At 53.1% G+C, this 22,517-nt stretch overlaps 1 long non-coding RNA gene across 2 annotated transcripts in view; it reads left to right on the forward strand.

The window, feature by feature from the left end:
* The window catches only part of LOC105474000 (uncharacterized), a 23,743-nt gene extending 1,397 nt beyond the window's left edge, over positions 1–22,346 (forward strand). The window contains exons 2-5 of one of the 2 annotated variants that reach the window (XR_003016301.2): positions 132–11,717; positions 12,280–14,134; positions 14,426–14,556; positions 16,323–22,346. This is a non-coding gene — a long non-coding RNA (uncharacterized lncRNA). Of the gene's footprint in view, positions 1–131; positions 11,718–12,279; positions 14,135–14,425; positions 14,727–16,322 lie in introns of those variants that run through there. The other variant, XR_011610201.1, reaches the window with a different exon arrangement.
* Positions 22,347–22,517: the final 171 nt, after the last annotated feature.

Genomic DNA, 22,517 nt, shown 5'->3' on the forward strand with positions numbered 1-22,517 from the left:
CCGGAGAGAGAGAGTAGAAGGGGGCAGGAGCTGGGCAAGTCCACCTGGCTCCCACCCTGTCTGTTGCTGTCATTTGCCTTCTACTTCTACCTACACCCAAACGTTGTCTCAACTTCTGCCCTTCTGCTGAGGTCTTGGCTCCTCTCAGCCTGTGTGACAGACTTGGAGATGTGCCACCCAGACGCCCCTGCCAGGAAGGACTTGCTCGCAGCTTTGAGGAGTGGTCAGAATACGGCTTCCACCTGTTAGCTCTTTAGGATCTTCCCAATGATGAGCCCCAGCCAGCCTGGGTCAAGCTTTTCATGCCCAGCTCACACCCGGAGACTGGGAGAGGGTCTTGGGAGACCCAAGGTGGGATGCTGGATGTGTACTGCACACTTGGGAGCTTCCAGACAGGCCTACACCACAGTTGAACGTCTCCCTCCACCCAATCCTCCCCCCTCCCTCCTGTCCAGGTGCTGGACCCTCATAAACATCTTGTATCCTGACTTTGTCTCAACTCCTGCTTCTGAAAAACCCAACCCACAACAGGTGGGTCCTCTCTCCGCTCCCAACCCACGATAGGTGGGTCTCTCTCCAGCTGCCATTAGCTACTCCCCCAGCCCCTTGCCTTTCAGGACTAGGGGTGGTATCTCCCAGCTGTTGCCAGTCCCAAGATACTGTGGAGGGTCATCTCAGCGATTCCCAGCACAGGCTGCTGGCTGATGGTGGCACAGTTCAGGTCGTTCACTAGCCTTCTCTGCGCACCATGATCTTGAGACAGGTTTGGCTCAGGGTCCCACAGAACAGGACAGCCTGTTGGAAACTGGCTCCTGAGGATCGTACACTCACTCCCTAATGCTGGTCTGTGGGGTCGGAGGGGGCAGCAAACTGATGGGTGGGAGGAGACCTCAAATGAATACATGCTTCACAGAAGTCTCCACGATGTTTTGTTTAACTACTGTGTTCTGAACCGTCGCCCCGCTGGAAGAGAAGACCCTCGCTCCGGGCCCCACAGCTTCCCCACAGAGCTGGGATACTGGAATAGTGTAAATGACCTTCCTTTCCCCAAAATGCCCCCAGAAGGCCCTTGCCCTCCGCCTTGTCTCACGTGTGTCAGAGGGCCTGCTGCCAGCAGGGTTGCCTCCCAGGGTCTGTCCCGGCACGGGGCGTCGTTTAGGTTGTGTGTTTCACACTGCAACACGCAGGGCCTAGCAGGCAACAGAGGAGCTCGCAGATGGGGTAATTTGGGAGCATTGTGCCTGGGTGTCTCTGGGTCAGGCAGGAAGGTGGTCAACGGCAGGGAGGTCCCACGAGGACAGTCAGGCTGGGTGCATGGGAAAGGCCCTCCGGAAGGGGCAGGCTGGTCTGGGCTGTGGGGATGTGAAGGAAGGAATGAGGCTGGAATAAGAGGGCTAGGGTCTCTAGCTCATCTTGGTTTGACTGGGAATTCATTGGTTTTAAAAGGGAAAGTCCTGCATTCAGGGAAACAGTCCCCTCTCCACCCTGAGGCCTAGGCAAATGGGAGGGAATTGGTCACTCTGAAGCAGGACTGGGTCTAGTGTGGTTGGAGTCGGGGAGATCCCAGGGGAGTGGCTCCATTGGGTTGGGTGTGTTGTGTGGGGTGCAGTCAGGGACTAAGTTGTACTCCCAAGGAGGTCAGGCTGGAAGGGCAAGTCAGGGTGGGGTCCCAGAGGGCCTTACTGATGGACCCCGACTTCATTATACATCGATTAAATAGGGTTGGGCGTTGCCCTGTCCAGCTTGGAGCAGAGTTCACACTAAGCTGTTCACATTGGGAGCGGCCAGTTGCTTGCATTGCATTCCTTAACTGGTCCAGCCTTGTGCAGATTGGCTTGCTGGAGTGGGCTCTGCCTCGAGGTATAGGAACCGGGTGCAGACCCCAGCTCAGCCCCAACTCCCCATGAGAGTTGGGGGCTGTGCCTCGCCTGTCTGCCCCTTGATTTTCTCCTTGTAGAATGGGCGCTGGATTCTGCTGTCCAAGGCCCTGCCCAGATCAGCACTTCCTGACTCTTGCACTGGGTCTTTTTCTGGCCCAGCTGAGGTCTCTGAGCCCACACCTGCCGCCTGCAGGGCTCCATCACCTTGGCAGTTACCTGGGCTCCAATCTGGCACTCTGCCCTTCCTCCCCCGGCCTCCCTCTTTGTGTCTAGGAGCTGGCTTCCCTCACCTTGCCTGGCCTCCCTCTTTGTGTCTAGGAGCTGGCTTCCCTCACCTTGCCCGGCCTCCCTCTTTGTGTCTAGGAGCTAGCTTCCCTCACCTTGCCTCTCGTCCTGGCCTCCCTCTTTGTGTCTAGGAGCTGGCTTCCCTCACCTTGCCTCTCATCCTGGCCTCCCTCAAGGAGTGAGGGTCTTCTGGGCCCCTCCAGGGCCCCGGGGCTGGTGTCCTGCCTCTGCACCCCACTCCCCAGGTAGTCACCCGGTATCCTGTGGGTTTCCTCTGCCCTCCCATGGCTGGTCCTCGAGGGCAGCCCATCCCACCTCCAGCTGAGCCAACCTCGTTTTTCTCAAGAGCTATTAACACACAGCAGAAAAAGTGTTGCAGATGATGGAAAGGAGGTGAAGTGAATTCAAGATCTCGCTTTTAGAGGCTGTACTTTCAGAGGTCAACTCAAGTGTTTCTCTCATCTGCTTTCCAAAGTTAGAACAGAAGGTATCGAAACAATCTTGGATTTCATCCCTCAACTGAGGCTCTCTTGTGGGGCTGGCACCTGAGTACCAGGTTTAGCCGGCTCTGCTGCCCTCTGCTCTATGTCCTGGGCCCATCCAAGCATGGCTGGCAGCGATCTGGATGGAGGGGGGCACCCACCATGGAGAAGGCTCACAGCCCATGACTTGAGCCCCTACCCAGCCACAGACGCAAGAAACTGAGGCACAGAGAGGAGGTGCCTCACCAGGGCTGACTTGGGTTTATAATGTGCCCTCAGAAGGCTCTGGAAGAAGTTGGAGTCCACATTTCGTCTCTAGCTGCAGCCAGAAGCAGCTATGGGAGCCCAGCACCCAGCCAGACCTGAGCCTCCCGGGTGGCTGAAAAACAAACCAGACCAGAGCCCCCAGGAGGGGACCCGTGTCAGCAGAGCTGTGGGGAGAACTGCACGGAGTGTGCCTTCTGCTGCTTAAATCCATCCCGCTAAGTGCTGGGGGCTTTATGCGCTATGGGACTCTCAGTCCGGGGAAAGGCCTTTTAATAAGTCATTATTAAAACCATTTGCCTTTTCACTGTTTGCATATATAATTCTTGAAATATCTCCTTCCTAATGAGCCCGGATATTGACATTCAACAGAGTTCTCTGCCCTTCGAGGCCCATCATCCCTGTCATAAAGCTGCCTGGTGAGGGCCCACTTGGGAGAGGAGAGGGGTTTACAGTCCGCTCACCAAACGTGAGGAGCAGGAGCTGTAGCGTGTCCATGGGAAGCTGCAGGGCGAGTTCCTGGAGTGGCCTGGCTTTTCTCAGTGCACAGAGGGGGCTCCAGAGCAGTGGGGGAGAGAAGCAAAAGGTTCTGGGCTTCTCCACCACTTGCCTCCTGAGTCGGGGGGTGGCCGATGGCCGCAGGAGTCCTCAGGTGTCTTCAGACTGTGAGGAGTCAGGCCAGCAGCCCCTGCAAGCCTGGTGCAGCCTGGCAGCCCACGCCTCAGCCCTCAGCTCACAGCTCTCTTGCATAGGCGCTCTCAGGTCTGGGTGTGCTGTTTTTGGGGCCTAGGGTGAAATGGAAGTGGGGGCCCCCAGTTCAGAAGGCCTTCAGACTTCCAAGGCAGCGATGGCCAGGCGTTCAACAGAGCATGGGGTCCCTGTGGGCTCAGCCGGGCCCTGTGAGTCTGCCCAGGTCTCACATCTGTGGAGCTGGCCCTGGGAGTCATTGTCCTCCTCTTCCTCCCCCTTGCCCATTTTTTAGGTTAAGAAACAGAGGGATGGAGAGGTCACAGTCCCACTGCTTGGCCTGGACCAAGACTAAGACCAGAGTGGCCTCTGGGCCTGTAGGGTGTTGTCTGGACACCCAGCATGGGAGGGGCTGGGAGGACACCTGGCCAGCGAGGGAAGGCCTGAGGTCCTGGGCCTGCACTGCCACCGCCAGGAGACACCAGGATGGCTGGGGCTGCCTCCTTTCTCCCACTCTCCCTCTCCCAGCACACAATGCTGGCCATTCACATCTCAGCTGCCAGAGGGCAGGAGGCCCGAGTGTGCCATTCATCAGTACTTACAGCTCCTTCCTCGTGCAGGACACTGTTGGGGTTGGGGTGTGGCGGTTGGTGAGGTGGAGGGTCCCAGCTCCGGAGCTCCAGCCTTCCAGGGAGACAGACTCATGAATCATCACCGTGCAAGTGCTGGGAATATTCCTGGGACAGGGAGCACACATGGAGGCCTCTCCACGCCCAGGGAACGGAAGGGACAGCACTGGAGGCCACAAGAGGCACCAAGTGGCCAAGAGCTCGGTGCAGCCCAGAAACTGAAACAGGTCGGAGGGGCAGAGCTGGGCCAGGAGGACACTGAGGGTTTGGAGAAGGGAGGTTGGAGGGGCTGGTAGGGACAGACCCGGACAGTGTGGTAGGAACGTTTCATTCAAGTGCAACCAAGAGATGGTGTCATGATCTGAGATGTGTTTTCAGAGGCTCCTGCTGGCTGCAGTGCACACGATGGACAGAGTGGCAGAGTGGGAGCCAGGGGACCCAAGAGGAGACCTGTGCATGGGTCCAGGCCTCCCGAGGACCGAACGAGTCCTCAGACAGCACCAGGGAATGGACCCTGGTCTGGGCCAGCCTCTCCTTCCAGGATGAAGAAATGAGGAAAATCCAACAGTGGAACTCATACGACTTTGAAGACCAGGAGGAGAAGAAATGTTTCCCTGAAAATGCAAAGTGGCGGTATCTGCTTAGCTTCTCCACTAGCTTGAATTCAACCTGAAGGCTCTGTGCATTTTAATCGTAATAGCAGTTGCAGCTTCCTAAAGAGGCCAGGATCTTAACACGCCCCTCAGCAGTGTGTTAGAGACCTTTCTCCATCTCCCTACCAGCAAAGTGTGTTACAGTTTTCTTTAAAAATTTTTTTCGTGGCCTGATGGGTGTAATGATGTCTCGCTGTTGTGCAAATATGCCTTCCCCTGACTGCTTGTGACTTCAGGCATCTTTTCAGGTTTGCTGGATTTACTTGCTGTGACTCACTTCTGCTCATTCATATCTCTTGCCCACTTTATTGCTGGATGTCTGGCCTTTTCCTGTGGCTTCATAAATGCTTACTGTATATTTTAGGCATTAACATCTTATTGGTCATCTGTGTTAAAACTATTTTTTGTCAGCTACTCGGGAGGCTGAGGCAGGAGAATCGCTTGAACCCAGGAGGTGGAGGTTGCAATGAGCCAAAATCGTGCCATTGCACTCCAGCTTGGTGACAGAGCAAGACTCCATCTAAATATATATGTATACACATTTTTTTTGTACTTTTGGTGATATCTTTTGCCATGTACATGTTTTGAGTTTGCTAAGCTTTAAAAATCAATCAAAGCATATACAAATACAGGTAAGTACATACTTTAGAATTGTACGCTGTGATGAATGTTGACATACTGAACACACCCATGTGATCTCCAGCAAATCAAGATTTAGAAAGAACACAGGTGCATCCTCCCGCCCCAGGCAGTGATCAGCCCCTGGAGGTGAACCCTGTCCTGACTCCTGGCTCCAAAATTAGCTTTGAGCTTTATCTAGATGAATTCACACTGGCTGTACTCTTTTCTGATTATGAAAATAACATGGTCATTTACAAAATTTAGAAAACATAGAAATGTATAAAGAAGAAAATATTTGTCTGTGTGGTTTAATACACTTTTTACATTCATCATCCATTTCTACTTTTTTCCTTCTGTGAGTTGCCTATGAGGTCTTTACCTCTTTTTCCTACGGAAAGCTTGGCTTAAAAAAATAATTGTGTGAATGCACCCTTCTTACAGTAAGGATATGAACTCTCTGTTACCTTTGTTGATCGTATTTTTTCCTGACTTCTTATTTGCTTAATTTTATTATTTGAGGTATGAATACTTTCCCATTTTAGATAAAATTTTCCTTTGTTGTTTGTTTTTATCCTGCTATGAAATGTTTCAAAGGGAAATATGTTTGTTCCTTTTGAAACTCATGTTGAAACTGAATCCAGGTAACAGTATCGAGAGGCGGGGCCTTTAGGAGGTGGGTAGTCCCTTCATGGATTGGTAGATCAATGGGTTCTCACAGGAGTGGGTTGGTTACCATGAGCATGGGGCTGTTATAATGGCCATTCTCTGATGCAGCCCGAGGCCCTGGCCGGAAGCCCATCGGATGTGGCCCCTGAGCCTGAGACATCCCAGCTTCCGGAACTGGCAGAAACAAATTCCTTTTCTTAATAAATTCCCCAGCCTCAGGTACTCTGTTATAGCAGCAGAAGATGGACTAAGACAATATAGTACTTTAAGAGATCTTACCCGACTTACTCTAAAGTCAGTTAAATATTCACCTCTATTTTCTTTGAAAGATTTTATGGCTTCTTTTCAACGTTCAGCTTGTCAATCTATTTGGAATTTGCTTTGGGATATGGTGTGGAGTGACATTCTAACCTGACTTTTTTTCCCAAGGAGTCACACTTTTAAGCACTATTAATTGAAAATTCCATCCTCAGTCTAATTGTCCGTAATGCGACTTTGGCCACGTGTTCAGCCTTTGCTAGAAGCGTCTTTTTCAGGAGCATCCTCTACCTGTCGTCGGCTACACCATGAAGTTCCTGTTTTGATTGTTTTCTCACTTGTTTTAATATCCCCAAAGGCAAGCCTCCTCCACTGCCCCTCTTTCCAGAAATGTTGAATTATTTTTATCCCTTCTTTCATCTTCAGAATCATTTAGTTAAGGTTTTGGAGTCGCATTAATTTGACCCATTTACAGTGTAGTTGGTCAGAGGCACACCCCATCTCTCCTCATTGTTTCTCCTTCGACACATTTCATTTCAGTGAATCAAAGTTTTCTGTTTGCTGCAGCATCTTTCCTGCTGGAGGCTGTCAATACTCTTGAGTGCACGATGAGATCGTCTCAGATATTTGTATCCTTAGGGACACAGGGGACTTGTGCAGTGCTTGGCACATTGTGGGACTCCATGGACAGATGGAGCGACGCACTGGGGATTGATGAGGGTGCCCCCCACCCCGTTTTAGAAATTGCTGTGTAAAATTTTATTTTACAAATGGTTCTCTTGCTTAAAAATGTTTGAGAACTCATACCTTTGTGCAAAACACTAAGCCGCCAGAAGTGAGATGAAGCTCTCAGCTCCAGGAAGGGAGATATTGGAAATCGGGGAATGTTTCTGGCAACCGCAGCTTCCCAACACGTGGGTGGTCTTCGGATCCACTTACACATAAAACCCAGGCAACGTTTAACTCTTTTTTAAGGGAAAGGGGAGTAATGCGAGTGGAAGTGATCATGAAGCGTCTCTTTTTATCCGGAACATTCCAGTTGAGCCGTGTCACTATTCTTAAGGAAGAAGGTTGAGGGAAGCAGTGGTGGACAGGTGGTCTGGGCAAGGTGAGGTCACCCAGGGGGCTCCCCCACCAGCTGATGTAAGTGGAGAGACGGCCTTCACCTCCCTAGAAGCAGCAAGTGGGGCATATTCTCTTTTCTTGGTGGCTTCGAAGAGCACGTAAGAGTATATTTCCTGCTGCAAATTCACTCACAGGGCTTGATTCTTTTTCCTCCTGCCAAAGGAATTTCCATTCAGTACCTTCTATTGGGGCAGAGTTTCTTTCAAGCAATGCATTTCCTGAGGAGTGAGACTGGCAAACTCTATGGTCTTTGATGAGCCTCACTGTTGAAGGGAAAACAGCCCTTTTCTTTCTTGTTGCTTCGACCCTCACTGATAGTAATTGGCTGTTGCCTCTTACAATTTCTCCAGAGAAATGGAAATAGCAGCTCAGAGTCCTAAAACAATGTCCTTTGATCTAAAAGTTCCAGGAAATAAAACACCTTTGCAGTTATGGAGTCCAGACAGGGACGCATTTCCAGAAGGTCTTGGAGCTGGGCTGCTGCCCCTTGCACGTCAAGTGTGGCATCTTCAGGCCTCCATGGTGAGTCCTCCGTGCAGTCTGGCTCTCTTTCTGCTTGCAGACATCTGCAAATGACTCCACGGATGACACACACCCTCACAGCCCACGCCTCAGTGCGTCTCCCAGTGGCCTATTCCCAGGACTATTGCAACAGGCTCGACCTTTCCCCAACCTTTCCCCAACCTCTTTCTGCTGAAGTTCACCTTCACCTGCATGGCAGAGCCTCCATGTGAAGTGTGGAGATTCCTTCGAAGCAGCCAAGGAAAGCCAGCCAGAGCGGGGGCTGCTGGTAAGGTCTGGTTTTCCGGGTGCTGGAAGCCCAGCTCATCCAGAGGACGGCCCATCACACTGCATTCTCAGGAAGACAGCGTCCCCTGTAAGGGGCTTCCCCTACCCCGTATTTCCAGACCTGACACCAGGCACCTTTGCTGACACCAGGTAAGATGTGTCTGGCTGTTATGGGCTGAGCTGTGTCCCACTCAATTCATATATTTTCATATATTGAAGTTCTAACGTCAGTACCCCAGAGTGTCACTGTATTCGGAGGCAGGGTCTTTAAAGAAGTAATGAAGTTATAGTGAGGTCATTGGGGTGGGCCCCAGTGACTGGTGTCCTTATAGGAAGAGGAAATTAGGACACAGCAGCCAGGGAGGGATGCCCAAGTGAGGACACAGGGGAAGGATGGTGTCTACAACCAAGGGGAGAGACCTCAGAAGAAACCACTCCTGCTGCAAACTTGATCTCGGACTTCGGGTCTCCAGAACTGTGAGGATACCTGCTGTTCAAGCCCCTTGTCAGGGGTACGCTGTCATGACAGCCTGAGCAGGCTACCACACGGGCCCACTAGACCTCGGGCCCTTCTTTAACTTCTCGCATAAGATGAAAGGATTCCTTTAGATTGTCTAAACCACCGTTAGAATGGGAACTAGGTGTGGTGTATTTAAACCAGTTACACAGATGACACAGTGAACTCAAGTCATGGTCCGCAGGCTGGGCTGCCTATGGGGCTATCTGGAGAGCTTTCACAAATGCGACGCTTGGGTCCCGTTTTTGTGGTTCTGGTTAATTGGCCTGGGGTGCAGCCAGGGCTTTGCAAGCTTCACAGATAATTCTCATGCATGACCATTCTGTGTGTTCTGCATCAGCCCCTAGGTCCCCATCAAGAAACGCGCTAGCCGCTCTCCTCCTGGAGGCCCGAATGCTCCGCTTGGAGGCTGGGACCTCTCTGGGCGGTGTGTGTCTGTGAGGGGCTCTGCAAGGGGATTAAAGACCCTTGTTGGCAGGAAGCCTCATTTCCTGTGCAGTGGAACAATATTCTCCGAGGCCACACACGCAAAGTTTAAAAAGTAACTATTTTTTATGGGTATCCCTAGTTCATGAAAAAAATTCACTGAGCCCAACACTTATGATATGCACACTTTTCTGTCTGTGTATTATACTTTAATGAAAACTTTCAAAAAATGATTATTTTTCCATAAGCAAGCTTATTTTTGGAATCAAGGCTCCACGGAGCCTGATAACACAAGCGTAACCGAATGTCTTCCGGATCAGCCCAGTTGTGTGAACTCTGCCAATTCTGGGTTTCTTCCCCCTGTCTTTCTGGGCTGGGTCCAGACTCTTCTGTGACGGGGTGGCCCCTGCCTGGTGTGGATGGAGGAAGCATCGGGCCCACCTCTCTGGGTCTCAGCTAGCCTCTGCCATGCCCGTTGCCAGCTGGCATTGATCCTGGCTGGGCTGCAGGCCCTGCCTCCAAAGCCCACCTTGGGAGCCACATCTCTCTGCATCTCTAGCTGGGATGAGACCAAGCTACTGGGTGGGGGCCCCAGAAAATGGCTGAGTTCCAGCCAGCTTGAAGACTCCTTCCAAGGGGAAGGCAGGAAAGATGGGAGAGTTGGGCCATTGGGGGCGTGAGCTGGGGCAGGTGGGCAGCGGTCAGCCGGGATAGCATGAGGACAGGCAGCGCCAGAGGTCCCCATGGTGAGTGTGTGGGCAAACGTCAGTGCAGGTCACCGGTGCAGGCGACAACAGCCCCTTGTCTCCCCTCCCACACTCCTCCCACCCTAGAGAACCGTGGTGGCGGGTGGAGAAGGAGAAGCATCAGGGTGGAAGGAGACGGCCGCCTCTGCTCTGCACCACTGTGCGAGGACTTTGTGCGTCAGGCCTGAGCTGGAGGTGGAGAGAAGCTTTAAACTGGTGAGAAGTTCAAGTTTTAATTTAGATCAGAGTGTACAGGGATGGGGACAGCACCCATCTCCCAGGCTGGGCCGCCCCTCCAAGGCCAGCTCATTCAGGAATGCAGTGGTTCCTGTTTCCATGCGAGACCTCGTCTGTGGCCTGTGGGATCCAGGAATCTGAGGCCTCTGCTGACTCCTCAGCCTCTGGACGTGCAGAGCCTCCTGGGGTTCCTGAAGCCCCTGGAAGTTCACCTCTCTGGGCGCCCTCTCCTTCCTGGGCTCCTGCGTCCTGCCTCTTATCTGCATTGAACCCTGTTGGTGCAGATGCGAGGCCCAGCACCTCCTCAAGCCCCTCAGAACGCACTGCAGTGCAATGTGTGCACGGCACAGACCTTCCTGGGAGAGTCCTCGTGGATGCAGAGGAAGGTGTGACAGTGTGGTGGCCAAGCCCCCTCCTGGGTTCCCTGCTGGGCATCCACCTGCTGTCCCGTAATTTGTCCCAGGCCCTGGCTTCTTACTGATGTCAGGGTGAGGACGCTGGAATCCCCTGGGAATCAACACTTGTGCCACTGGAGGGTTCTGGCCTCTGGCAAGTGCTGGTCAGTGGGAGATAGAGTCAGCCGTCACCCTTCCTCCCCGGCCGGGTGGCCCTGGGCCCCGTCTGTACATCGCCTGGGTTGTGGCCCACTGCAGTGCTGGTCTTGGGTGAGCTGACAAAACGCCCTGGTGCCGGTTCTTCCTCCTGATATGGGAGAGGGGCAGGGAAGTGCTGGGTAGAGAAGAAGGGCAGGTCCCTGATGAGGGCTTCACCCCCGGGCCTGTGCCCATGGACCTCGGTGAGGACAGGCACTCCTGCCTTCACACCCAAATGTTGCATTTCCCAAGACCACCCTGGCCTGCCACGCCCCCATCTTGTGCCTGTGAAAAGCCCTGAGACCCCAGCAGGCAGGCACACAAGCAGCTGGATGTCGAGAGGAGCAAATCAGTGGAGGAACGCACGGGTGGCTGGATGTGGAGAGGAATGCCCTGACACACACCGGCATGCCGGCAGGCCACTGACGGGCAGAAGCAGAATGATGTGGAGTTTAGCTGGGGCAGTCAGAGGAGAGCCCAGGCCGCTGAGCAGCCCAGCTCCCCGGGAAAATCTTTCCACTCCATCCTGCTTCTGGCTTCCCCTCTGCTGAGAGCTACCTCCACTTGATAAAACCTTGCACTCATTCTCCAAGCCCACGTGTGACCTGATCCTTCCGGTACACCAAGGAAGAACCTGGGATACAGAAAGCCCTTTGTCCTTGCGACAAGGCAGAGGGTGTAATTGAGCTGGTTAACACAAGCCGCCTAAAGATGGCAAAACTAAAAGAGCACACTGACGCATGCCCACTGGGGCTTCAGGAGCTGAAAACATTCACCCCTAGACACTGCCTGGGGTCAGAGCCCCACAGCCTGCCCGTCTATATGCTCCCCTAGAGGTCTGAGAGCGGGGCATAAAGAAGTGAGTCACACCCCCATTGCACACCCTGCGAGGGGGACGAGGGAACTTTTCCCGTTTCACTCCTACTCTTGCTCTTACTCCTGTTTGTGGGGATCACAGCCCCCAACAGAGGATGGCCTGAAAAGCTCTGCATCTTAGGCTCTGCTTTCAATGGAAGCCGGCTGATGTGGTGCCTCCTGCCATTCTCGATTCAGCAGATGCAGAGCAGCAGCTCCATGGCGGGGAGGGTACTGCACCTGGGGGGTGCTGCGTCACAGGGGGTGCTGCGCCTGAGAGTGCTGTGCCTGGGGGCTACCGCGCCTGGGGGATGCCGTGCCTGAGGGTGCTGCGCCTGAGGGTGCTGCGCCTGGGGGGGTGCTGCGTCTAGGGGGTACTGTGCCTGGGGATGCTGTGCCTGAGGGTGCTGCGCCTGGGGGGTGCTACGTCTAGGGGGTACTGTGCCTGGGGGGTGCTGTGTCTTGGGGGGGGTACTATGCCTGGGGGATGCTGTGCCTGAGGGTGCTGTGCCTGGGGCATGCTGTGCCTGGCGGCTGCTGCACCTGGGTTTCCTGTTGTCCCACAGACTCAGACACTGAAGGTCCCTGGGCTGATCTGTCCACCTGGAGCCAGCTGGGGCTACAGCCACACCGGACTCTGCTCCAGCCTCTGAGGCCTCTGCTGCGGAGTCCCCAAGAGCCTTCTGAGCCCTGCCTTTCTCACGGTCTCTCTAGCAGGTGGAGAGGGGATGCTGGTGGCTGAGAACCACTGCGGGGCGGGGCGGACAGTGTGAGCCTGGGCTCTCAACACCAGCCAAGCATTTCGGCACCCTCATTCTTTGTTTTACCTTTAATCTTTATTAAATGACTATCGAAATTAACTCGTTCTTCATAATTTTCACAAAGTAGCCTAGGTAAAATAAAACAGACTTTGGAGCCAGAAGAATTGAAATAAAATTCTCATTTCCCACTTACTTGCTGTGTTAGCTGGTACAAATGACTTGGCCTCTCTGAGCCTGTCTCTGCATTTTTGAAAGGAAATGACGACAGCTGCCTCACGGTACAGCTGAAAGGACTGAGTGAGATGAAACGTCTCTGGCCCTGCGCAGGACACCAGTGGTGCCCACAGTGCCAGTTACTGGGGTGAGTGTCACTCGTGTTGAGCTGAGCAGGGGGCCAAGCTCCAGTCCTGGGCTGTATCTGTATCTCCACGGAAGATCAAAACGTGGGGGCCGAGGAGTCCTCTGTGGATCATTGCTTCTGAACAGAAACAGTGTGTGAAGTCAAGCAGGGGAGCCCTCCGTTTCCGGAAGCGAGTCATTGAAGCAATGCCCCCGTGCAGACTCCACACACGTTAGCGCTGGCGGCCGGGCCGGCCTCCCATGGAGAGCCCCTCTTCAGAGCCACCTTGTCCCCACTTCCCCCTCAACTGCTCAGCTCGCTGGGGAGGAAGGCAGCGAAGTTGTAAAAACTTACTTTTTGGAAAAATAAGAATTATGGGGAATGACATTAATTTAAAAGCTTTTAAGGAGCCAATTCACCTGTGAAAGTGCTCCCCAGGTGAGAGCCTTCCTGTGTGGAGAACAGCCCGGTCTTTAAAAGGATTTTAATTAATGTTGCTGAGAAACACGCCGATGGCATTTAAGTCTGAAGCTAAAGAGCAAAGGTACCAGCCAAGAGTTTTATGACGTGGAGCTAGTTTTCTTAAAGGCTGTTGAAATAATATTCCGTGCACTCAGCCTCCCCACTTAGTGCCGGTGACGGCCAAGAGTAAGTGCTGGAATTCTCGGTGGCCTAACCCCGGCCCTCAGGACAGAACAGAAGGTAGCGGCCCCTGCCAGGACGTGCTCAGTGGAATTGCAGAGGCACTTTCAGGAGCACAGCGCCTTCTCACCTTCTGCTCGGCACACACCTCGAGGGGTGGCAGCCAGCTCCTGGCGGCCCACCCAGCGCCCTGAAGCCTGAACTGCCTGGACTGTCGCTGAGCAAATGCCAGGGCCTGAAGAGGACCTGGAAGAGGGCGGGTGAGGGGCTGCAGGGGTGTGAGGCCTGGATGATCCCGTCTGGACGACGAGCTGGGCACTGCAGACTGGTGTCGTCCTGGCTGGAGATGGAGGTCACCACGTGGCTCCCCGTGTGGCCAGACCACTGTGGCTGGACCAGAGTTTCCCTATGGCCTCTGGGAATGGCAGGGACGGTGGGGGAGGAGGTCCCAGGGGATTTTATTAACAGAGGGGGAAAGAGGGTAGAAAAAGGTAACGGGAACAAGTAGCTGAACATATGCCCTGGAGAGCAGGGGAGGAGGCTGAGCAGGCAACTTCAAAAGGGATGGAAGAAAATGGGGGCTGTGGAGAGTTGAAGAGTGACCCCAAAAGATATGTCCATCCAGAACCTCAGAATGTGACCTTGTTTGGAATAAGGACTTTTGAGGATATAATTAAGGTAAGAATCTTGGGAGGAGATGGTCCTGGATTAGGGTGGGGCCTAAATCCAAGGACAGTTGCCCTTATAAGGGACAGAAGGGGACACAGTAGCACAGGGGAGGAGGCCACATGAAGATGGAGGCAGCTCAGAGTGATGCAGCCACCAGCCAAGGGATGTGGGGGCAGTGGGAAGCTGCAGGAGGCGGGAGGGATGCCCCCGAGAGCCTCTGGAGGGAGCAAGACTGTCTGCACCTGGATTTCAGACGTCGGGGCTCCACAACTGTGAGAGAATAAATCTCTGTTGTTCTAGGCCACCCGTTTGCAGCCATGTGTTACGGCAGACCAGAGGCACAGGCACACAGAAGAGACTCCCACAGCTGTTCCCAGAGCCCTGGATGAGGCATCCTCCAAAGGATTATGTCACCAAAGTTTCTGCAGGTGGTGAGTTTGGGAGCTGCTGGGTCAACTGAAGGTCATATATGTGAGTGTGTTGCAAATCTCCAGGGGGCTTTAGAATGTGGGGTTCTCAAACTGTTTAACAAGATGGCTGTGTTTCCATGGCATGTCTCCTTGTCCTTGTGTGTCTTGCAATGCCCCTTGGGAAATGTGGGTCAGGGGTTTGGGGAGGGGTTTGGGGAGGGGTTTGGGGTTTGCTGCAGCAGAACGAGCCTGGACCAGGAGTCGGGAGGCTGGCCCGCCGAACTCTGTCGGTGTCACAGAAGTGACTCTGGGCAGCCCCTGATCTTTCTTGACTCCGCTCTTAGCCCAGGTCCTCCAGAAAACAGAGCTGGAAACCTGACTTCCCATGTCACTGCTTTAGTGGAATTGTGAGCCCAGGAAAGGAGTGAGGAAACAGCTGGGCGCAGTGGCTCACGCCTGTAATCCCAGCACTTTGGGAGCTGAGGTGGGCGGATCGCTTGAGCTCAGGAGTTTGAGATCAGCCTGGGCAACACAGCAAAACCCTGTCTCTGCAAAAATACAAAAATTAGCCAGGTGTGGTGGTGTGTGCCTGTAGTCCCAGCTACGTGTGGGGATTGCTTGAGTCCAAGGAGGTCAAGGCTACAGTGAGCAGAGATTGCACCACTGCATGCCAGCCTGGGTGACAGAGCAAGACCCTGTCTCGGAAGAAGAAGAGGAAGAAAAAAGAGTGAGGAAACAGAGAAGTGAGCCATGATGGGAGACGCCAGAGCTGCCTCACTCAGCTGGCCTAGCTGCACAACACCCTCGGCCGGCTGTTTGGTCCTTGGGGCACGCCTGCATCATGGCAGGACCAAGCACTGGCAGCTGCGGCACGAAGGCTGGCTGTGCATCTGCTGGGGGCCGCCCACTGCCCTTTGCCTCCCTCTGCCCTCCATATTTTATCAGCCATTCTGGCCCACGATATATCGACTGCCCTGTGCTCCTGGGCTGTGTTGCGGGCTGCTCCAGAGCCTCTGGGGGCCCATCCAACCCTGGCATAGGCTTGGTGGTGGGTCCTCTTCTATAGGTGTCATAAGAGAGGCCCTCAGTTGTGGGGTGGAGGCCACTCTGACAGCAGCAGCTGAGCCCGATGACTAGAGATTGCTGGGAGCTGTTGCTATGGTTGTCTCACCTGGGATGAGCAGCCAAGGTAGGAGGGACTGAGCAGGCCCGGAGAACGCAATGACTGGCCCAGGACAGTCCTTATCCCTGAATTATCGAGGCGTGAGAGGAGTCTCTGGGCTCCCTCCTGGCTGTAGCATTCTGGGAGTTGGTAGGATCTGAGTCTGTTATTGCTGCCCTGGGTTCTGGTCATCTCCCAGGACAGAAATCAAGAGAGATCACCAGACACAGCAGCAAAGAGGACGAGGAAGCTTTATGTTAGCTTGTGCACAAGAAGTCAGTGCCACAAAAGGAAAGGGCGGGCGGCCACTCCCTGAGAGTAGTCTGTGGGTTAATTTCACAGGGAAGGGTCTCAGCAGGGCAGGCATAGGAGGGGTTTCTCTAGCGGCTCTACATGCTTCCTCATACGTCACATGTAACATTTGCGTTTTACATCTCCACCCCAGGCATGATTTTTCGCATTAAGATGAAGGACGGGTAACTGCACAGGGTGGGCCCCGGGGAAGTCCCTAGCTTCCTAATGCAGGAGCTTCTGGGGTCTTTTGTTGCTGATTGGCTGGACGTTCCGTAAAGCCACAGCTTGATAAGGGGCTTTTGTTCTTTTTCTCTAAACCACATCGAAACAGGAAACCCACTAGCCTGCCTGCCTCGAGTCCACCAGGAGAGTACCTTGGTGAAGACCAGAAGCCCTCCTGTCTTCTTTAGGAGGCGGGAGGCCTCCAGGGACTAGCACGGGCCTGCAAAGTCACCTCATTTATTCAGTGGACAGATAAGCACTTATTCATGTTTCATGAAGAACAAAATGAAATTACCTTTCCCTGAAATTCTTACCACCAGCTCTCACTTCCCAAGAGACAGCAGATCTCAGTGGTTAAGTGGAACCACTATTAAGTATGGAGCCAGAGGGCCCAGGTTCAAATCCTGGCTATGCCCCTTACTAGCTGGGTGACCTTGGGAAAATTACTTCTCTCTGTGCCTGAACTTTCCCACTTTGAAATAGGGATAAGAATAGCACTCCTTTATAGGACTGTGGTGAGAACTAAGGGAGTCAGTAGTAAGTAAAGCCTTTCAAACAGGACATGGCATGTCCTTTGCAAATGCTATTTTAAGAGTTTGCTAAAGAAATCTTGCTGATGGCACTGTTTTGAAGAAAAATAAAGGTTGACTGCTCCAGCAGTGCCCTCTTTCCTTTTGAAGGCAGAGGCAGATATGCCTGTGGAGGAGTGACAGAGGGGATGTATCAGTCAGGAATGGGCTAGTTTGCATGTGGTAACAAACACACCTCAAGTCTCGGTGGCTCAAACACCAGAGATCTCTCTGTCATTCACTCTTCACATGTTGGTGAGAGGCTCAGGCTGACCCATGGTTATTCACCTGGTGTGTCATGGGTTGTAGTTGCAGCTGGAGGGGGAGAGACGGAGTCACTCTCGGGCCCTTAGGAAGGGACATGCACACACCTCATTGGTCAAGGTGAGTTAGCGGCTGCTCCTGGTTTCCAGGTGCAGGGAGGTGCAATCCTCCTGCATGGCCAGTAGGGGCAGCAGCAGACACCTGCAAGCACCCTGACGCTGATGTCCCCTGCCCCAGGTGCCCTTGCCCCAGCTGACCTGGCCGGAGATCTGCACTGAGGGCCAATGGCTTGCACCATGACAGCACTATGCCAAGGGCAGGTGAATGGTGGGGCTGGCTCAGCAGCTGTGCTGGCGGCTCTGGATCCCAGCTCCCAAGCTTCTCCTCATCCCAAGGCTCTTCTCCCACAGTCTGTTACTTAGTTCACGTAGCCATGCCTATCATTGGCCCTACTGACATCTCCCTGCTGGCGGACCTCCCTTGCACTCCCTGTGCACACCGCCTGTCTGATACACAAAGCTCGTCTGAGCGCTTTTTTTTTTTTTTTAACTTAAAATGCCCCATTGGCTGCCTGATGTACTTTGTCCAACAGGGCCCCCTGCTGAGCCTCTTTGGGTCTCCCAGAGTGGCCCTGCCTTCCCTGAGACGGAAGTATCCCACCAGCCTCCCTGTGCCCCGTGCACACTCACTCCCTACCCTGCCCACTCATAGCCACCAGCTCCCTCTGGCTACATCACCCTCATCTTTCCAGTTCCACCTTCAGAGCTTATTGGATCTCATTCCCGGGCAGCCAAACCTGGGTCCAGCCCTCACCGCTTCCACCCTGCCCCAGCACGGCGTCAGGCTTGCCCCCTGGCCGGCTACACGCTGCGCTGGACATCACAAGAGGACAGGAGACGGCAGCTCGCACGCTGTCCCAAGGCCTGCATGGGCAGGGGAAGCTGTTGGCGCCACCAACGCCAGCTGCTGGCTGAGCAGTGGGTCCGTCGGGTTCTGCTACTGCTTTTCTCGTCCTACCTGATGCCTGAAAAAGACAACTTTTCTGCTCCCTGAAACAGGTACCCCACACGTTTTTGAAGTGCTATATTTTTCTCTCTTGAAATGTCCTTTGCCCCTCCCGCCAAGAACCCAAGTGTTACACAGTCTGAGCGCTGGGGACGTTGTATCTGATTTCCACACGGGCTGCAGTCAGTCCCCTCTGTCGTGCCTCTTCTGTCACTGGGGTCGCCGTTCAGGGCTCGTGGTCTAGTGTCCAACAGGCACACCGGCCCACCCAGAGAGGAGCTGCCTCCCGGGCTCTGCTCCCAGGAGGCCTCGTCTTGTCGAGGCAGCGCTTTCCACTCCCTCTGCGCTAAGCTGGGTCAGGGTCACCCCCACGGATGCTCCCAGAGACCTTGGTCCCCAGTGCTGTCAAGACCACACCCCGCCATCTCCAAGCCTGATCCTCCAGGGCTTATGAGGGTCAACTCCGGGCAGCGGGACCCAGAGCCACAGTTGGTCCCTTTTCTTACCTGAAGATTTTTGCCTGCAGGGATTGGGCAAAATTTCCTTTTCTTTGCCCCACTAACTTACATGTTGAGCATTTTCAAACCTGCAGAAAGTTTGAAAGAATGAAACAGTGAAGCCTGAGATTGCCCAATGGTGAGCACTTGGGCCAGATTTTCTTTCTCAATCTTAGAGCACAGAGTTCCTGATCATGCCTTTTTCCTGGGCAGTGGTGCCCCCTTCTCACCCTTTTCTAGGTCAGTGCCCCAACTGTCTGGGGGGATCCACATTCCCGGAATGCCAGCTGTCCAGGACCACCTCCCTCCACGCACTTGTCTGTCTCCATGCCGTGTTCTCTCCTTCCTGAGCGTTCTCTCCCAGGTGCTCAGTCCTTTTCTCTCCTCCTCCCCTTCTTAGGGACGTCTTTGGAGTGTCCTGTGCCAGGTGGTGTCTCCCCTCACTCACTTCCTCAGTCACTTCCCTGTCTCCAAAGGGCTTACCATCCTTCCTCACTTCTTTTCTTTTCTTCTTTTTTTTTTTTTTTTGTGTTTACGAGAGCGTCCCGCTGCGTTGCACAGGCTGGACTGGAGTGCAGTGGTGTGATCTCAGCTCACTGCAGCCTCTGCCTTCTGGGTTCAAGCGATTCTCCCACCTCAGCCTCCCCAGTAGTTGGGACTACAGGTGCGAACCACCACACCCAGCTAATTTTTGTATTTTTAGTAGAGATAGGGTTTCACCATGTTGGCCAGGCCGGTCTTGAACTTCTGACCTCGGTGATCCACCTGCCTTGGCCTCCCAAAGTGCTGGGATTACAGGTGTGAGGCACCATGCAGGCCTTGAGAGCCCCGTCCCCCTGTGTCCCTTTAGCCGCTGCGCCATTCCCCTGTGTCCCTTTAGCCGCTGCCCCGTTCCCCCGCGTCCCTTTAGCCACTGCCCTGTTCCCCTGTGTCTCTTTAGCCGCTGCCCCGTTCCCCTGTGTCCCTTTAGCAGCTGCCCCATTCCCGTGTCCCTTTAGCTGCTGCGCCGTTCCTCTGTGTCCCTTTAGCAACATTTCTTGCAAGTGTTGCTGATCTTCCTCACCTGTCTCCACTTCTTCACTTCCCACCTGTTCCTCAAGCCAGTCTAATTGGCTTCCACAACCTCAGGGCTACTAAAACTGCTGTCAAGGTCAGTAATGATCTCCCTGCCAGCTCCAAGTGTGAATTCTCAACCTCATCCCACTCACCCTCTCAGCACCTTTGGTCACAGCCTTTCTTTGAAATCTTTCCTTTGCTTCAAGGACACCCCCCACTGCAGTTTCTCCTCTCTGCCCTCTCCCCTCTGAGTCCATGCAGGTGGCTTCTCCTCCTCCTCCTCCTCTAACCTCTCCAAGTTAGTGTGTCCTGAGCTCAGCCCTTGGCCCTTCTCTGATCCAGCTATGTCCATTCTCTGGGAGACTTCACCCAGCCCATGGTGTAATACAGCATCAGCACAGTGATGACTCCTGAGTACTCCAAACAGATGCTAAATTGTCTACTCTCCATCACCAACTCAATGTCCAACTGACATATCAGACTTAAAATATTCAACCTTGAATGCTGATTTCCACCCCTGAATAAAACCCCACTCTCTCCTCCTTGATCCAGCCACAGCACCAGTCAGCTAGTGCTCAGGCCCACCATCTTGGAGTCAATCTTGACTCCTCTTTCTGCTCCCACCTGTAGTTTCAACTACCCATTGCTATGCAACAAACTATTCCCAAATTTAGTGGCTTAAAGCCTAGCATCCATTCATTATCTCTTGAATCCTGTGAGTTGATTGGGCTCAGCTGGGTGGTTCTTTTGCTTCTTGTGGTTTTGCCTGGGGCTGCAGTCACCTGGAGGATCCCCTGGGCTGGAATCTCCAGGATGGTTCACCTCATAGCTGGCAGTTGGTACTGGCTTTCAGCTGGGGGCTCAGCTGGAACTGAGTTCCTGGTGGTCTTCCATATGACCTTTCCACATGGCTTGGCTTCTTTATGGGAAGAGTGTCAGAGAATGTGGGGCCATCTTTAATCCAGCACAGTCTTCTCTATGGCCACAAGTTATTTATATCTATCTCCTAAGCAAAGTCCTTTCATTCTATCCCATTACAGCGTCAGACTCAGGCTTGAGGTCCAGGATCTCATCTCTAAATCAGGTCCAGATGTGGGTGGGGCTCCTTGGTGGAAGCTACTTGGGTGCTGCTCCTCTACATTAGTAAACTATAAAGACAATACTTGCCATAGTTAAGTAACAGCCAACGTTTATTTTCTCTCATGACTCTTTGGGTTGATTAGGCTTAGCCAGCTGATTCTTCTGTTCCACATAGTATTGGGAGGGCTGTGATTGTCTGAAGGCTGGGACATTCATTCATATTGCTGGTAGTTGATGTTGGCTGCTGGCTGGGAGCTCAGCAAGGGCTATCAATCAGAGTTCCCTGGTTCTGCTCCAGGTGGCCTCTCCATCTTGGTGGCTGCATTCCAAGAACAAAGGTGAAAACTACAGATCTTAGGGCCCAAGCTTGGAATTTATGCAGTGTCACTTCTGTCACAGTTTATTGGCCAAAGCATGGAGCCAACCCAGATTCAAGGAGAAGGGAAGAAGACTCCATCACTGTATTAGTCGGTTTTGCATTGCTGTGAAGGGATACTGGAGACTGGGTAATTTATAAAGAAAAGAGGTTTGTTTGGCTCACAGTTCTGCAGACTGTACAAGAAGTGTGGTGCTGACATCTGCTTCTGGTGAGGCCTCAGGAAGCTTCCAATCATGGTGGAAGGTGAAGGAGAAGCAGGTGCATCACATGGCAAGAGAGGGAACAAGAGAGTGAGGGGTGGGGGAGATGCCACATTTTAAAACAACCAGCTCTTGCATGGAGGAAAAGAGTGAGAACTCACTCATCACCAAGGGGATGGTACTAAGCCATTCATGAGGGATCCGCCGCCATGATACAGACACCTCCCACCAGGCCCTTTCAACACCGGGGATCACAAGATTTGGAGGGGACAAACATCCAAACCATATCAGTCACTTTGACGGAAGAAATGGCAAAGAATTTGTAGTCATTTTTAACCTACCACACGATCTGTCAGTAAGTCTTTTCAGTTTCACATTCAAAATATATATATAATTATAACTCTTATTTTTGTCACTACATCCACGTGTCACCCTAACCCAAATCATCAGCAATTCTAGCTTGGAGCATTGCAATGGCCTCCTAGTGTTCACCCCACCTCTTCCTTGCCACCTTACCACCATCCCCACACAGCACATGTACCTGGGGATTGGCTGGGACTCTGATAGTCTCACTTGAGGTCAGAGTGGCTCCAGGTCTGCTCCGTGCACCTCCTCATCTTGGGACTGCTGGCTGCCCAGGGCATGTTCCTCTCCCGACAGAAGTGCAAGAACCACTTACATCCTATGCTACCCTCATGCCTGCTTGCACCCCAGTGGCCAAAGCCAGTCACACAATCCAGTCCAGCACCAACAGGATGGAGAAGATGTACTCTTCCATGGATGGGCAGAGTCATGGAAGGGCAGGGGAGGAAGAGAAGAATGTGGACAAGCAGTACAGCCCAGTGCAGACTGCATTTAGATTTGCTTATTCCAGCAGTCAGTGCTATGTCAACTATCTGATGTGTCCACACATCTCTCGCTCTATTTATTTCCCTCTTTTTCATGTCTCTGTCTCTGTCTAATGCCAGTGTCACCCAGTATCCATAGAGTTAGGGACTAGATACATAGTTCTACTGACTGACAGTTTTCTAGATGGCAACAGGTATATAAACCCTTGAGAATGTTTGTGCCATTTGACTCAGTAATTCCACTTCTACTTTTTTTTTAAGTGTTTTTTTTTTTTTTTTTTTTTTTTTTTTGAGATGGAGTCTTGCTCTGTCGCCCAGGCTGGAGGGCAGTGGCACGATCTCAGCTCACTGCAACCTCCGCCTTCCGTGTTCAAGCAATTCTCTGCCTCACCTCGAGTAGCTGGGA

This window comes from Macaca nemestrina, chromosome 11 (genome assembly GCF_043159975.1).
Source record: "Macaca nemestrina isolate mMacNem1 chromosome 11, mMacNem.hap1, whole genome shotgun sequence".
Classification (NCBI taxonomy): Eukaryota; Metazoa; Chordata; class Mammalia; order Primates; family Cercopithecidae; genus Macaca; species Macaca nemestrina.